This window comes from Myotis myotis, unplaced genomic scaffold, assembly GCF_014108235.1.
Source record: "Myotis myotis isolate mMyoMyo1 unplaced genomic scaffold, mMyoMyo1.p scaffold_m19_p_1, whole genome shotgun sequence".
Lineage (NCBI taxonomy): Eukaryota > Metazoa > Chordata > Mammalia > Chiroptera > Vespertilionidae > Myotis > Myotis myotis.
Window position 1 is genome coordinate 116284684 of NW_023416313.1, and position 16095 is coordinate 116300778.

At 46.9% G+C, this 16095-nt stretch overlaps 1 pseudogene; it reads right to left on the bottom strand.

Moving 5' to 3' along the window:
* Positions 1-242: 242 nt before the first annotated feature.
* Positions 243-828, bottom strand: LOC118660287 (annotated as a pseudogene).
* Positions 829-16095: the final 15267 nt, after the last annotated feature.

Sequence of the window (16095 nt, forward strand, 5' to 3'; positions counted from 1 at the left end):
TGTGATTATAGCACATTGCCAGACACATTTGCCTTTTTAATAAATGTCTTGGTACTCTGAGTTTCCCTTTCAATTCATGTAATTTCAACAGTTTGTCAAAAAAAAGAGCCATTAAACAAATATTGAATTACATTTTGTTGGGTCTTTCAAACCCTCAAGCTCCAGACTATAAAAACATCTTATGTGTCTCCCACCCTGACCACCCAGCTACTTTTCCATATACCAAAGACCACCCATAGATACAAAGCCAAGGGTGAAGCTGACATGGTCTATTTGGAGCCAGTAGACAGGAAGGCGATGAGACCTGATGAAGCACTTATGGACAGAATATAGTTCACTGTGGGGTTGAAGTTCTTCAATATAAAGAAGGATGCAACAATGTCCAAGACCAGGAATAGAGTGTTGTTATAGAAGATGGAAAATGTTGCAGCTTCATAATCAGCAACTTCATTCTTCTTCCACAAGATTCTTTGATTTTTTTTCCTTCTGAGACATCTTTCTATTATCAGCTTCAGAAAGTTTTTGAGTCACTTCTTTGGAAACAGCATCTTCCCTCTTCTGTGCTACTTTGTGCTTGAGTACAAATTTCACATTTTTGTAGGCAAAGGCTACCAAATAAGTGCTTATGAGTGTCATCACGCTGTACAGAACAGCAGACTGAATAAGATCCATATGCCATATCTGCCAGTATAACCAGATGGGGATGGCAGACACAATGAAGGTGTTCCCAAAGAAGAGTGCAGAGGACTTGGCTGAGAAGTTGCAACTGAAATCCTGAAGGGTCAGGTCATCCTCGGACTTCTACTTGGAGCTGCCTTTCGGAGCCATGGTGGAGCCTTAGCTGGGAGCAAGCCAAAGAGATAATCTTAAAAGCAGTGAGAGAAAGGCAGTTAGTTACCTACAAGGAACTCCCATTAGACTGTCAACTGATTTCTCATCAGAAACTATGCAGGCCTGAAGGGATTGGCTTGAAATATTCAAAGTGATGAAAAGCAAGGACCTACAACCAAGATTATTTACCCAACGAAGCTATCATTTGGAACTGAAGGACAAATTAAGAGTTTCCCAGACAAGAAAAAGCTAAAGGAGTTCACCACCAAACCAGTGTTACAAGAAATGTTCAAGGGACTGCAGTAAGAAGAAGGGTGAAACATAACATAAATATCCTATATAATAAAAGCCTAATATGCAAATCGGCTGAACAGCAGAATGACCGGTGAAACGACAGGTTTCTATGACACACACTGACCACCAGGGGGCAGACGCTCAATGCAGGAGCTGCCCCCAGCCTGCAGGCCCCAGGCCAGCCAGGGCGGATTCTAGGTGGGGACCCCCGATTGCCCTGCCAGTCACCCTGCAGAGGGAGGCAACTGGTGGCAGTGGCAGGGGGTGGGGCCAGTGAGCGGGTGGCACCAGGCTGGCCAAGGCAGGTGCCAGTGGGCTTCCTCCCCGCCCCCCCCCCCCCCCCCCGCCCATCAGTCTGCTGGTTGCCCCAGAGATTGGCCCTGATCACTGGCCAGGCATAGAAACCCTACCTGTGCACAAATATTGTGCATCGGGCCTCTAGTGAATAATAAAGTGACAATAACTACATTTCTCTCAATAATCACTTTAAATGTAAATGGATTAAATGCTCCAATCAAAAGATGTAGGGTGGCTGAATGGATAAGAAAACAAGACTCATTCATATGCTGTCTACCTGAGATCCACTTCAGATTGAAAGACACAGACTGAAAGTAAACAGCTTGGGTTAGGCTGCAGATTGAATGGGGTAGGGTCTCAGGGAGTCACCAGGGTGAGCGTGAACAGTGTGAGCCAGGTTGATGGGGATTCACATATGGTGACTGCCTGTCAGCACTGTGGCAGGGAGGTCTCAGTAAAGGAACAAAGACCTCTGTCAACTTTTTGTCTGATAGAAAGCTGCCCCCAGTTCTTGCCCTGATGCCAGACAATTTAGTTCCTCCCTTATGTCCCTGGATCCTTTCAGGCTGCTGCCCCAATGCTGGAGCTCAGAGGGAATGAATCTGAGTAAGTCCCTGCAACAGCCCTTTAAACAGAACTGCCTGGGCCTCCAGTAACCTCCTTATCACTCAGCCACAATCCCCGCTGGTTTTTACAGATTGAAAATCTGTAGACTTCTTTTCCCAGCACTGGAACCCTGGGCTTAGGGGTCTGGTGTGGGCCTGGAACCCCTTGCTCCTTATGAGGAGAGAGGGAGTACCACAGTTGAGATATCCCTCCCGATTAAAAAAATACTACATGTGGGTGTCAGACCAGCCTGTTCTGTGCCTCTGTCCCTTCTACCAGTCTTAGTATAGCTTCTTCTTTAATTCTCTAGTTGTAGGACTTCCATTCAACCAGATTTCAGGTGGTTCAAATGATGGTTATTCTGTGGTTTAGTTATAATTTTGATGTGGTTGTGGAAGGATGAGTATTGCATTCACCTATGCCACCATCTTCCATCTAGACCAGATAAATCTAATTGATATTTTTAGGATATTCCAACCCCCAAAAGCAGAATACACATTCTTTTCAAGATTATGTGGAGGATTTCTCAGGATAAACAACACGTTAGGCCACAAAACAAGAAGACTAAAATTATATCAAGCATCTTCTCTGAACACAATGGAATGAAACTAGAAATCAATTACATAATGAAAACTAAAAAGCACACTAACCCATGGAGGCTAAAAAACATGATACTAAACAATTAATGGGTTTACAAAGAGACTAATGAAAAAATCAAGAGATACCTGGAGACAAATACAAATGAAAACACAATTATCCCAAATCTCTGAGACATAGCCAAAGCAGTCTTAGGAGGTAAATTCATAGTAAGACAAGCCTACCTGAAGAAGCAAGAAAAAATCTCAAATAAACAATCTAATCTTACACCTAAAGGAATTGGAAAAAAAACAACAAACAAAGCCCAAAGGGAGTAGAGGAAAAGAAATAATAAATATCAGAGTGGAAATAAACAAAATAGAATCTTAAAAACACCAATATAACAAATCAATGAAACCAAGATCTGTTGGTCCTTTGAAAAGATAAACAAAGTTGAAAAAAGAGAGAGGACCCAAATAGAATTAGAAATGAAAGGAGATGTCGTAGCAATATCTTTACCAATACAGCTCCTAGGGCAATGGAAACTAAGGAGAATACAAACAAGTGGGACTACATCAAAATAAAAAGCTTCTGCACAGCAAAAGAAACCATCAACAAAACAACAAGAAAGTCCATTGCATGGGAGAACTTATTTGCCAATGTTGTCTCTGATAAGGGTTTAATCTTCAAAATTTACAGGGAACTAATACAACTTAACAAAAGGAAGATAAACAATCCAATCAAAAAATGGGCAAAGGACCTAAATAGACACTTTTCGAAAGAGGACATACAGAAGGCCAAGAGACATATGAAAACATGCTTAAAGTCACTAATCACCTGAGAGATGCAAATCAAAACAACAATGAGGTATCATCTCACACCTGTCAGAATGGCTATCATCAACAAATCAACAAATGACAAGTGCTGATGAGAAAAAGGAACCCTCTTGCACTGCTGGTGGCAAAGCAGACTGATGCAACCACTGTGAAAAACAGTATGGAGTTTCCTCAAAAAATTAAAAATTTGACCCAGTAATCCCACTTCTAGGAATATATCCCAAGAAATCAGAAACACCAATCAGAAAGGATATATGCACCCCATTGTTCATAGTGGCGCAATCTACAGTAGCTAAGATTTGGGAACAGCCTAAGTGCCCATCAGCAAATGAGTGGATTAGAAAACTGTGGTACATCTACACAATGGAATACCGTGCTGCTGTGAAAAAGAAGGAATTCTTACCATTTGCAACAGCATGTATGGAACTGGAGAGCATTATGCTAAGTGAAATAAGCCAGTCAGAGAAAGATAAATATCACATGAACTCACTCATTTGTGGAATACAATGAACAACATAAACTGATGAACAAAAATAGAACCAGAGTCATAGAAGCATCGAACAGACTGTCCAACCCAGGGGTCCTCAAACTATGGCCCGCGGGCCACATGCAAACACAAATATTGTATTTGTTCCCGTTTTGTTTTTTTACTTCAAAATAAGATATGTGCAGTGTGCATAGGAATTTGTTCATAGTTTTTTTTAAACTATAGTCCGGCCCTCCAATGGTCTGAGGGACAGTGAACTGGCCCCCTGTTTAAAAAGTTTGAGGACCCCTGGTCCAACCTATGAGGGAAGGCAGGGGGTGAGGGGGTAAGAGATCAACCAAAGGACTTGTATGCATGCATATGAGCATAAACAATGGACACAGCTGGGGGTGGGGGTGAGGGCATGTGCTGGGGGTTGGGGAAAGCTGGGGAGAGGTCAATGGGGGGCGTGGGGAGGAAGGAGACTTATATAATACATCCTATATAATAAAAGGCTAATATATAAATAGACCAAATGGCAGAACAACCAAATAATCGGTCGCTATGATGTATGATGACCACCAGGGAGCGCAGGCGGAACATGGTGGGCGTCGGCCTCGGCAGGATGGTGGAGGGGGGGGTGGCGAGGGGCCAGACCAAGGCAGGGTGCCGGTCACTGTCATTGGGACAAGCCTCTGGTGGTTACTGAAAATTCTTTGCTCCAGCATGCCACGGTCCCGCCTGGCACTTGCACCTGCTGCCGACACCAGTCCCGCTCACAACCGCTGCTGGCACTGGAGCCACTGTTCACACCCAATGCAGGCGCCCAGTGCCGCCCCAATCTCTGGGTGCCGTCAGTGGGTGCGAGTAGTGGCTGCCAGTCCCAATCGCCCCTCAGGGCTTCTTCAACTCCCCCTGCTCCTGAGGGGAGATAGGGGCTGGCAACTGACAAGTGTCCACAGTTGCCCATGGCTAACCCTCTGCTTTGCCTTGACCACACTTAATCAGGAGTTACCTTCTCCTACAGGTCCCTGAACTCAGCTTTCTCCCAAGTTTGAGCAAGCACAAAAAGGTGGCACACGTCCCCCTGCTCAGCCTCTCCTGAGAACTAGCTGATCATAGCGACACCTTCCTATCAGACCTCACTGGTATTTTGCTTGCTTGTTCAGCTTCCCCTCCAAAGACACTGCCTATGTCTGCTGCTCTCCTTCCCTGTACCCTATGAAAAAGAGCCTTTTCTTAAAAAAAAAAAAAATTTTATTGATATCAGAGAGGAAGGGAGAAGGAGAGAGAGAGAAACATCAGTGATGAAAATCATTGATCAGCTGCCTCCTGCATGCCCCACAATCTGGGCATGTGCACTGACCTCAAATCCAACTGTGACCTCCTGGTTCATAGGTCAAGGCTCAATCACTGAGCCACACTGGCCGGACAAAAGAACATTTTCTATTTGACATTAACACACTCACAGATCTCTGAAGTGGGTGTGTTCTCCCTATTGCAATAGTCTTTCTTTCTAATTGAAGTTTCTCCCTGAGTCTGGATTTGTGTTTGTTTGATAAGTTATAGACATTGTTTGCTGGGAATAAAAACTTGGATAACATCAGCAACCTGAAAGTGTACTCCTGCAGCAGGAGGAGTAAGTGGTACCTGACTCGCTGCTCTTTCCTAGCGCTTAGACTTCAATTGAAGCACAGGTGCTACTGAATATGTGTTTTCTGGATGGTTAGATGATGGATGGATGGATGGGTAGATGAATGAATGAAGTAACAGTTGCTCAACTCAGGAAACAGAGAAGGAAGCCTGCCTTAGAAATGAGGTTTTCCCTGCTCACAGCTGTAGCTACCAGAAATTCTAGAAATACATCCTTCATCCTTGGAAATATGTGTAGTCACAGAGTGGGAAATTTTAAGTAACTTTTCTTTTTTAAAATATTAGTTTACTGATTTTACGGAGCGAGAGAGAAACATCAATGTGTTGTTCCACTCATGTATGCATTCATTGCTTGCTTCTTGTATGTGCCCTGACTGGGGATTGAACACACAGCCTTGGTGCAACCTTGGTGTATCAGGACGGTGCTCTAACCAACTGAGCTACCCAGCCAGAGCTTAATGTTACTTTTCAGAGAGAGCTACACCACGTAGAAGCAGATCTCTGAATGTCCTCACTCCTGGTGGAGTCAGTGACTGGGCAACAGTAATGGACTTGACATGGTTAACATGGTCTCACATGAAGTTAAAACAGCTGGTTGGAGATGAAAAAATTATTTCCAGGTTTTTTTTAGTTTTCTGGCAGCCCTTGCCTTGCTTTCTTCATGTTCACCTTCTCCAACTTCTTGCAGCTGGATGTGTACACATGTCTCCGCAGTGGCCTGGCCCACCTGTGACTAAGGGAGGATGTAGGTCTGTTAGTCAGCTGCTCTTGACAAAGCAGGTCAATTAAAATCTGTTCACCTTCCCCAAGCTGCTGCTAAGGCGAGTCCCACCCCCTGGCGGCTTGGCTGGGCTCATTTATCTTTTCATCACTCTTGACTGGCTCTGGACTATTTCTGGATCCTATATCTGTCCCCACATTTCTGCCAGCTTCCTGGAGTCTATGACTTCCTGGAGGCATAGAAAACGACATTGTCCAACAGAATTAGCATCCCACTGTGGCAAAAAATTGACTCGTCAAAAGCAATTTGAGCACACATGAATGTCCCAGTCACTGACCATCTCAATCACTGGTTTTTCCATGGAGAGTTTTACAAACACTTATTCATCATTAAGCACTTTTATGGTTTGATTTTAATATTGATAGGTTTTTTTCTTTATTCCTTTTACTTAAAAAATTATTTTTAGATGGTTATTCCTTCTCTGGGCTATCTGGTATGGCCACAAGCTAGAAAAATGTAATCATCCAACAGTAAGAGACATTTCCCCCCACTTGGTGGGTGCTATCTGGTGCTCATGTGTGGGCAGAGGTTCACTTTTCTCCTCCCACTGGCCGAACCTGTAGCTAACCTGTGGTCAGGTGGCCTAGCCCTCTGTATTTCCCAGGAATCTTTCCAACCAGCTGACCTCTCCTTAGTACGTCCCAATCTAACAGAGCACCTTCTGCTCCCAGGGGGCTGAATGGAGCAGAGTCATATCCTATCTGTGCACCCAACTTGCTCCCTGATCTGGGAATGCAGGCTACACCCCAGGAGCTGAACCTGCTCATATTCCTGCCCCCCTCAACACAGAGAATTGAGGATATTATGTTAACAAAATCCTCCCATCACTCACATTACCAAACATGCCCCCACTTCTCTCAGTAAGGCTGAGAAGCAGCAGTGATGATTATAGCATCACCTCCTGCCTTTTCATCTACACAGAGGATAAGCTGTGCATCAGTCAGAAAAGTCGCCCTGAAAACCATCTCTGTTTGGGGAGGTGACACACTCTTAGTTTGTTCCATGAGCTGTGCTTCAGTTCTCACAGTGGCGGGGAGCATGCTGGGCTGGGAGCCTGCTGGGCTGTGAGCAGCAACCTCGCTGGGGAGGGAGGGATCTTGTTCATCACATATGGAGGCTAAATCTCACAGGTCCAGAATGAGACAGGTATTTCTAAATCAATCAGAGTTTTTTATCCTCCAAAAAGAAACTAATGATGAGTTGAACATAGCAGCCACTGAATTAGCCTGGGCATATCACACAAACACATTTGTTATTATATTGTTTCTTTGATTGCTTTATGAAACTAAGTAAAGTTATGTGTCCTGATTCAGAGGTTGCAACTACTGTAAAATGTTCTGCTGAGAAAGAAATGGGAGGCATTTTGCTAGCACATGTGGAATCCTATACAGTGCAGCACGAACCCGGGCCGCTATTCCAGCAGGCATAAATCCTGCAATGTATCAAGCAGGGTTGAACATGGCAATGAAAACCTGTTCTCCCCAACTCAGGTATTTTGATTTGAAAGATGGAGTTGCAAATTGTTGTCCTTATTCCTATGAAGATCTCCATAAAATTGAAGAACATATAAAGCAAAAGATTGTTAATATCTTGTCCAAATGCAAACTAGACTTTGCTCATCTATCTGCATATTTGGCAAATGGTGAAAATGTAAATTTTTGAAAATTCCATTCAGTCTATGAACTTCTTATCAAAGAAAAATTTTTTAAGTCTTATCTGCTAACTGTCCTGCACACCTGTTACATAACACTATTAAAAAGAGGTGAGATTTACCGGTGCTGTTGAAACATTCTTAATGAAATTTTGGGTCACTTTTCCGTTTTCTCAAAGCATGCAGAAGCAGTTAATGAGTTTCTTATTGACTGATAGGCGTGGAAGGAGGTAGCCTCATTAGACACAAGTCTACACATGTCTTGTATAAAAGATGTGAATGCATTGGCCTGTTGTAAAATGATATTTTCAAAGTGTGAAAACTTTCTGAATTTGGAAGTATATTGGGAATGAGAAGGGAGAAAGGGGTTACTGCAAAATGGAAAATTTTATAATGTTTCCCCAAAACTTTTTAATGATCTTTGAAGAGACCATAGAAAAAGGTAAACTCTGTTCACCGGACTAGTTCCATTAGGTATATGGGCTGTGCAAAAAGTCACCCAGTGGAAAAATGACTAATTTATTGGAAATAAGACTGCTTTGGAAACAAAAAGTTATCCCCAGTTAAAGAGAATCAAGTTAAAAGGACTTTCTGAATTTTGTTACTAAAATGGAAACTTATTTGAACTCCAACTTTAATTTCACAAGTTCAGATGACCTCTGTGCTTCAAAGTCATTTTTCTTGAGAAAAGAGGTTAAATGTGTGATGACCTTTGATGCACTTTGAAATGTTTTTAACTTATGGACATTTAGACATGGAGAGCTTCTGTGATGAATTTATGGATGCAAAGAATCTGACTTCAAACAGCTGGACTATGGAAACAAGGCTTTGGATAGAGAGAATGGACATTTTTGGAGAGGTGGAAATTAATTTCCGTAAGTCTAAAAATCTGCTGATGTTAGTAAGTGAAAACCAAAGTGTTTCATGCTCAAACACTTTTGCTGAGAAGGTATTTAGCGCGCTGCCATCACATCGAACTGACTCTAGGAACTGTGTAATGGGGGCCTGAAAAGAGCAGAGCTGAAAGTCAAACTAAATTTTACATTGGTCTCTACTCAGTTTTACCAGCAAAGAAAAGAAGGATGTTATAAAGGCTGCAGGCAGTCAGGAGAAGTCTTAATGGGAAAGGAAGCTGGAAGAGTAAAAATACTCTATGCAACAAGGGACAGAAGGAAACATGCCATCTTTTTTGTTAAATATAGGTTATATCTGTTCAATGAATACTATTATGTTTATATTTTTCATTTTTAGAAGTCTTACATTTATGTATCTTGAGAGTATACAATAATTAATCTATGGGATTTAAATATCCAATAGAGCTAAAAAAAAGTTCAAATAAATTGCCATATTGAAGGATAGAAAGAGTATTAAAATATTGTTATATTTTTCTTATACATAGTACTAGTGGCCCGATGCACAAAATTCGTGCGGGGGGGGGGGGGTGTCCCTCAGCCCGGCCTGCGCCCTCTCCAATCTGGGATATCCCTCTCGCATTCCAGGACTGCTGGCTCCTAACCACTCACCTGCCTGCCTGACTAATTGCCCCTAACCACACTGCCTGCTGGCCTGCTCGCCCCCAACTGTCCCCCGGCCGGCCTGCTCACCCCCAATCGCCCCCCCCCACCAGCCTGCTCACCCACAACTGCCCCCCCCCCCGCTAACCTGATCACCCACAACTGCCCTCCCCTCTTGGCCCCTAACCACTTCTACCTCTGCCCTGCCACCATGGCTTTGTCCAGAAGAATGTCCAGAAGGTCTCCTGGAAGATCTCCTAGTCTAATTAGCATATTACCCTTTTATTAGTATAGCTAGAGACTTGGTGCATGGGTGAGGGCCAGCTGGTTTTCCCTGAAGGGTGTCCCGGATCAGGGTGGGGGTTCCTTTGGGGGACCAGCTGGCCTGGGCAAGGGGCCTGTGGTGGTTTGCAGGCCGGCCATGCCCCATTGGAGTGGGGGTCCTCACTGGGGATGGTGCTGGCTTGGGCAAGGGGCTGAGGCAGTTTACAGGCCAGCCACACCCCCATGGGATGAGGGTCCCTGCTGGGGGGGGGCGTGGACAGCCTGGGTGAGGGGCTGAGGGCTGTTTTCAGGCTGGCCACACCCCCTTCAGGGTGGGGGTCCTCACTGGGGGGCATGGCCAGCTTGGATGAGGGGCTGAGGGCTGTTTGCAGGCCCTCCCCTCAGGGGCCGGCCCGGGTGACCCAAGCCTCCTGCGCTCAGGCTAGCTCTGTGACCGCTGCCCACAGGCCCTTCCTTCAGCGGCCAGCGAAGGCAGGTGGGAAGCTTGGCTTCCTCTGTTGCCAGGGGCAACCCAAGCCTCCTGCCCGCTCCAGCTGGCTCTGTGGCTGCCACCATCTTTTCCCGCTAATTCGCATGCTCACTCCTGATTGGCTGGTGGGTGTTGTAAGGTGATGGTCAATTTACATATTTCTCTTTTATTCGTGTAGATATTTTTTTATTAGTCCTACCATTAGTACTAATTTCCACTGTTAAATGTTGTTTAGTTTAAATAATGGAATTTATGTAACAGAAAGTAAATAGTACAGAATAATATACAATTTCATATAAACACTTATTTTTCATATTTTTGCAATAATATTTTAAAAGTAATTATGTGGCCTGGCTGGTGTGGCTCAGTGATTGAGTGTTGACCCATGAACCAGGAGGTCACGGTTTGATTCCCAGTCAGGGCACATACCCAGGTTTCTGGCTCGATCCCCAGTAGGGGACATGCAGAGGCAGCCAATTGATGATTCTTTCTCATCATTGATGTTTCTATCTCCCTCTCCCTTCATCTCTGAAATCATTAAAATATATATATATATTTAAAAGTAATAGCATGTATGTATGGGTATAATTACTTATTTTATACTAGAGGCCCAGTGCACGGATTCATGCACCGGTGGGGTCACTCAGCCTGGCCTGTGCCCTCTTGTAATCCGGGACCCCCCGGGGGATGTCGGAGGCCTGGTGCACAGATTCGACCTGATCCCCGCAGGCCAGGTGGAGGGACCCCACTGGTGCACAAATCCGTGCACCAGGCCTCTAGTATGCATATAAGATCTTTGGTTAATCTCTTCCCACCCTCCCCCTCCCACCTTCCCGCTGAGATTAATCAGTCTGTTCCATGTTTCCATGCTTGTGCCTTGAGCGTCTGCCCCTGGTGGTCAGTGTGTGTCATAGCTAATGGTGGAATGGTAAAGCGGTCACTTAGGCTTTTATATATATAGATTAGTGTGGATTTAGGGGGCATGGCATGGCTGTTTTAGGTTATCTTTTTAAAAAGTAGATTACCTTACCTGTCACTCAGTATAATGCTTTTGAGATTCATCCATGTTGTGTGTCTCAGTAGTTCAGTTCTTTTTTTTTTGCCAAGTTCCACAGTATGGATATAACATTGTTTTGGTTTTTTTTAAATCCATTCACTCACTAGCTGGATGGACATTTATGTTGTTTCTAGTTTTGGGTGATTGTGAATAATCCTATATAATCCTATCTAATAAAAGAGAAAGATGGTAATTAGTGTACGTCCGCTACCCTTCCCATTGGCTAATAGCAAGATATACAAATTAACTGCCAGCCAAGATGGCGGCCGGCAGCCAGGCAGCTTGAAGCGAACATGAGGCTTGCTTGCTTCAGTGACGGAGGACTCCAACGTTCCCCGCCTGCCTTGCCGGCCTCTGAACTTGCAGTTTGAAACATTCTTATAAATATAAAAGCTAAACAAAACCCCAGAAACCTGCTTTCAGCCCGCCTGGATCTCAGAGCTGGAGTTGATACAGTGTTTCGATAATAGAACCCAAACAAACCAGATACCTGCTTTCAGCAGCAGAGGCCTCAGAGCTGGAGCCAGAGCTAAAGCTGGCCCAGAATAGAAAAAGAAAAGAAAAAAGGAGCAGTTGGGAGCTTCAGTCACCCACCAGCCTGAAAACAGCCCTCAGCCCCTCACCCAGACTGGCCAGGCACCCCAGTGGGGACCCCCACCCTGAAGGGGGTGTGACCAGCTGCAAACAGCCATCATCCCCTCACCCAGGCTGGCCAGGCACCCCAGTGGGGACCCCCACCCTGATCCAGGACACCCTTCAGGGCAAACCAGCAGGCCCCCAGCCATGCACCAGGCCTCTATCCTATATAGTAAAAGGGTAATATGCCTCCCAGCACCAGCATCAGCAGAGCCACAAGGCCTCCCAGCACCGGGATCAGTGGAGCTGAGAGGCCTCCCAGCACCGGGATCAGTGTGACAGGGGGCAGCACCCAAACCCCCTGATCGCCCTGCGGCTCTGTGTGTGACAGGGGGCGGGGCCACAACCTCCCTATCCACCCTGCTCTGTTTGTGACAGGGGAAGGCGCCCAACCCCCTGATTAGCCCTGCTCTGTGCCTGATAGGGGGACCTCCCCAACCCCCTGATTGCCCTGCGGCTCTGTGTGTGACAGGGTGCGGTGTCCCAACCCCCTGATCAGCCCTGCTCTGTGGGTGATAGAGGGCGGTACCCCAACCCCTCCCTCCACGGGCCCTGCTCTGTGTGTGATGGGGTAGAGCCATAACTTCCCCATCGGCCCTGCCCTGAGTGTGACAGTGGTGGCGCCCCAACCCCCTGATCCACCCTGCTCTGTGCATGACAGGGGGGAGCTCCCCAACCCCCTGATGGGCCCTGCTCTGTGTGTGACAGGGGGCAGTGCCCCAACCCCCTGAGTGGCCCTGCTCTGTGCGTTACAGGGGTGGCGCCGCAACCTCCCCATCAACCCTGCCTTGAGTGTGACAGGGGGCGGTGCCCCAACCCCCCAGTCGGCCCTACCCTGAGCGTGACTGAGGGTGGCATCGCAACCTCCCGATCCGCCCTGCTCTGTGCATGACAGGGGGTGGCACCCCAACTCCCCAGTTGGCCCTGCTCTGAGCCCAACCAGGGGCTGCACCTAGGGATTGTGCCTGCCCTCTGCCACCCGGGAGCAGGCCTAAGCCAGCAGGTCGTTATCTCCCGAGGGGTCCCAGACTGCAAGAGGGCACAGGCCGGGCTGAGGGACCCCCTTTCCCCCCCGAGTGCACAAATTTTTGTGCACCGGGCCTCTAGTCCTATATAATAAAAGCCTAATATGCAAATTGTCCTTGCCGGCTGTCATCGACTGGGAGACTGCGAGTTTGACTGCTCGCTATGACATGCTCTGACCACCAGGGGGTGGCACGGAACATGGTGGACATCAGCAACACAGTGCTGGGAGCAGGCAGCAGTGGAGGCTCTGCCAGCCCCAATGGGCCCCAATGAGAGCAGGACAGTGGAGCAGATGAACAGGTGGCACCAGGCCTAGGTGGTGCAAGCAGGGGCCTAATCGCCCTGCCGATTGTCCCGCAGATAGCAACCACTGGCAGTGGCAAGGGGAGGGGCTGCTGCCTGGCCCCCAGGCACTGAGGGAGCTGGGCAGGGGGCCCAGCCCCGATTGATCACCCTGAGGGCAGGATAGTGGAGCAAATGAGGGGGTGGCACCAGGCCAAGGCAGGGTGCCAGGCAGGGCTCCGGGGCTGTAAGGCTGGGGGCATGAGCTGGGGCTGCAAGCTGAAGCCCGATCTCCACAGGCCACCCCGAAGGACTCCACCCATGCACGAATTCATGCACCAGACCTCTAGTGATATTATAAATGTGTAGATATAGGTTTTTGTATGAACACATGTTTTATTTTCTTCAGTGACTACCCAAGAATGAAATTGATAGGTTGCATGATAAATGCATGTTTCATTTTGTGAAACTCCCTACTTGTTTTCCAGTGCAGCTATACCATGTTGCATTCCCCCATCAATGTATGAGTTCCTCTGGATCCTTGATAATTTCAGTTTTAAAAAGACTTCTTTTTTCAGTCACTCTGATAGATGTATGGTGGTATTTCATTATTGTAACACTAAAGGCCTGGTGCATGAATTCGTGCACGGTTGGGGTCTGGCCAGCTCGCCCCGATGGGGCTTTTATTATAAAGGATGGAGTTGCCAACTTCGTCTTTTGGTCTGAAGAAGATACCTTTCATTATGGTGGCCAGTACACCTTTGTTTGACTGTTGAACAGATGAATAAACTAAGGAAGGATGAGGTGGGATCCAGGAAGCAAGAAATCTAATCCAAGAGGTGACAGGGAGCCTGAGTAATGGAGGAGGCCATCCCTACGAGCTTCCGGACACAGGCCTCTAAAGAAACGGAGCTGAGCGGGCCAGAGGCTCAGCGAGAGAGTTCTTCCAGAAGGCAATAGGAGAGAAGTTCTTCCCTTGACAGAGGACTTTATGTGTTTACCTCTGTCCAGAGGAAATTCACCCAAGGAGGCCCCTGCCTAGATTGAATTAGTGATAGGTATTTTAAAAAAATAAATTAAGCTAAGCCCCCACCACCACCTCACCACACACACCCTTCTAGAAAAAGACAAGTAGTAAGTCCAGGGAAAACAAAAGCTGTAAAAAAAAGATGATAGTAAGGGCTCTGAAGAAAAAAACAGGGAGGTAATTAAGAGGGGACCTACTTTAGCCTTGGTGGTATCAGAAGGGATGCTCTGAGGAGGTGATGTGTAATGGAAGCCTGAAATGCTAGAAGGAACCAGCTGCAGCAGAAGGGGCTGAGGTCTGGGGAGGACCTTGCATTCTGAAGCCCTGGTGTGCTTTAGAGGAGGGGGTGGAGTGAGACTGTGAGCTCCTCAGCACCTGGGAGGGGGCATGGCCCTTGCATGAGTGAGATGGTGTATGGGCTGTGCAGAAGCACAGTGAAGCCCCCCTGCCAGGAAGCCCTCCCTGACTGGCACAGAAGTCGCTAATTTGCTGAACTCTGGATGTGTGTTTCCAGCTTCTGGTTGACCCACCAAATTTAGGACTTTCCCAAAATTCTCTAGCACAATAGTGATGATGCCAGACAGGGCTTCACCTGCAGTGGGAGGGAGCTCCATTAGACTATAAGAATATCTTCAGCATCAGACCAGGGTGTTTTTCAGGCAGCACACTGCTTCCCAGAACTTCTGTAGCCTTGCTTTGTGTCAAGGGAATGAGGATGTGATGAGCTGGGATGGGGCTCTCTGGGGATGCTTTCAGCCAAAGATGATACCTGTTTGTCCTTGGCCCTGCCAAGCGGGTAAGTTGAGGCATAAAGAGAATTCAGCCAGGTATACAGACAGAAGGAAAGGAAACGGGGAGGAGGATGAGGGACATGAGTAGACTTGTGCTGTGGAAAGCAAAAATATCCCATCTAGAAAGTTTTCAGGGGCTCCCTCATGTTTCTAACTTTCTTCCAGCTCTCTGGTTTGGGGCCTCTTTCTTATCCTCATTCCCTCTTCCCTTGGGCATCCTGTTTGGAGAAAAAGGGTCAGATACCCTCACCCTGAAGGCATATGCCCCTTTCTTACAGGTAGTGTTGGGCAGTGGAGCTCAGGGATTCCAAGCACCAAGGAGGCTACAGAGAATATTCCAGAAAGTGTGAAGTTCCTCAGCCTCACCTCTGCCTGCCAGGTGGGCAGTCCTGGGCGATGGAACCACCTCTGTGAACCTGGGTGTCATCTCATAGTCCCAGCAAAGGAGACAGAAGCTTAGAAGGGTGTTTACACATAGGTAAACACATAAAGTCACTTCCCTGTCTGCCTCCTTGGCCCTACCCACCCTGTGCGATGGGGAGCTGGGGCTGAGACTGGGGACCTCCCTGGACAGCAGCCTGTGTTTAGGGCAGCCCAACTGCAGACCCAGCAGGCAGGCCTGACACAGGGGAAAAGGATGTGTTTTCTTACAAAAACAGGTTTATTTTGGTTCTCACTGAAGCCTTGAAGCCCGGTGAGTGTTTCATACATTTGGGGCTTTCAGCTTTTCATTGAGACACACCCTTCACCCAAACAGGCACACGGATGCAGAGATTCCTACTCACTCTTAACACACACACACGCACACACGCACGCATGCCCAAATACATGCACACACACACAAAGTCCAAATCACACAAAGACAGTCTCACACCTACTCAAACACAAATACACTCAAACATTCCCAAACACACACAAATTCACACACAGTCTCACACCCACACCCACACAAACACACATAAAAACTCATTCCCACACTGAGCTGTCACACCCACATGTACATGCACATATAAATAC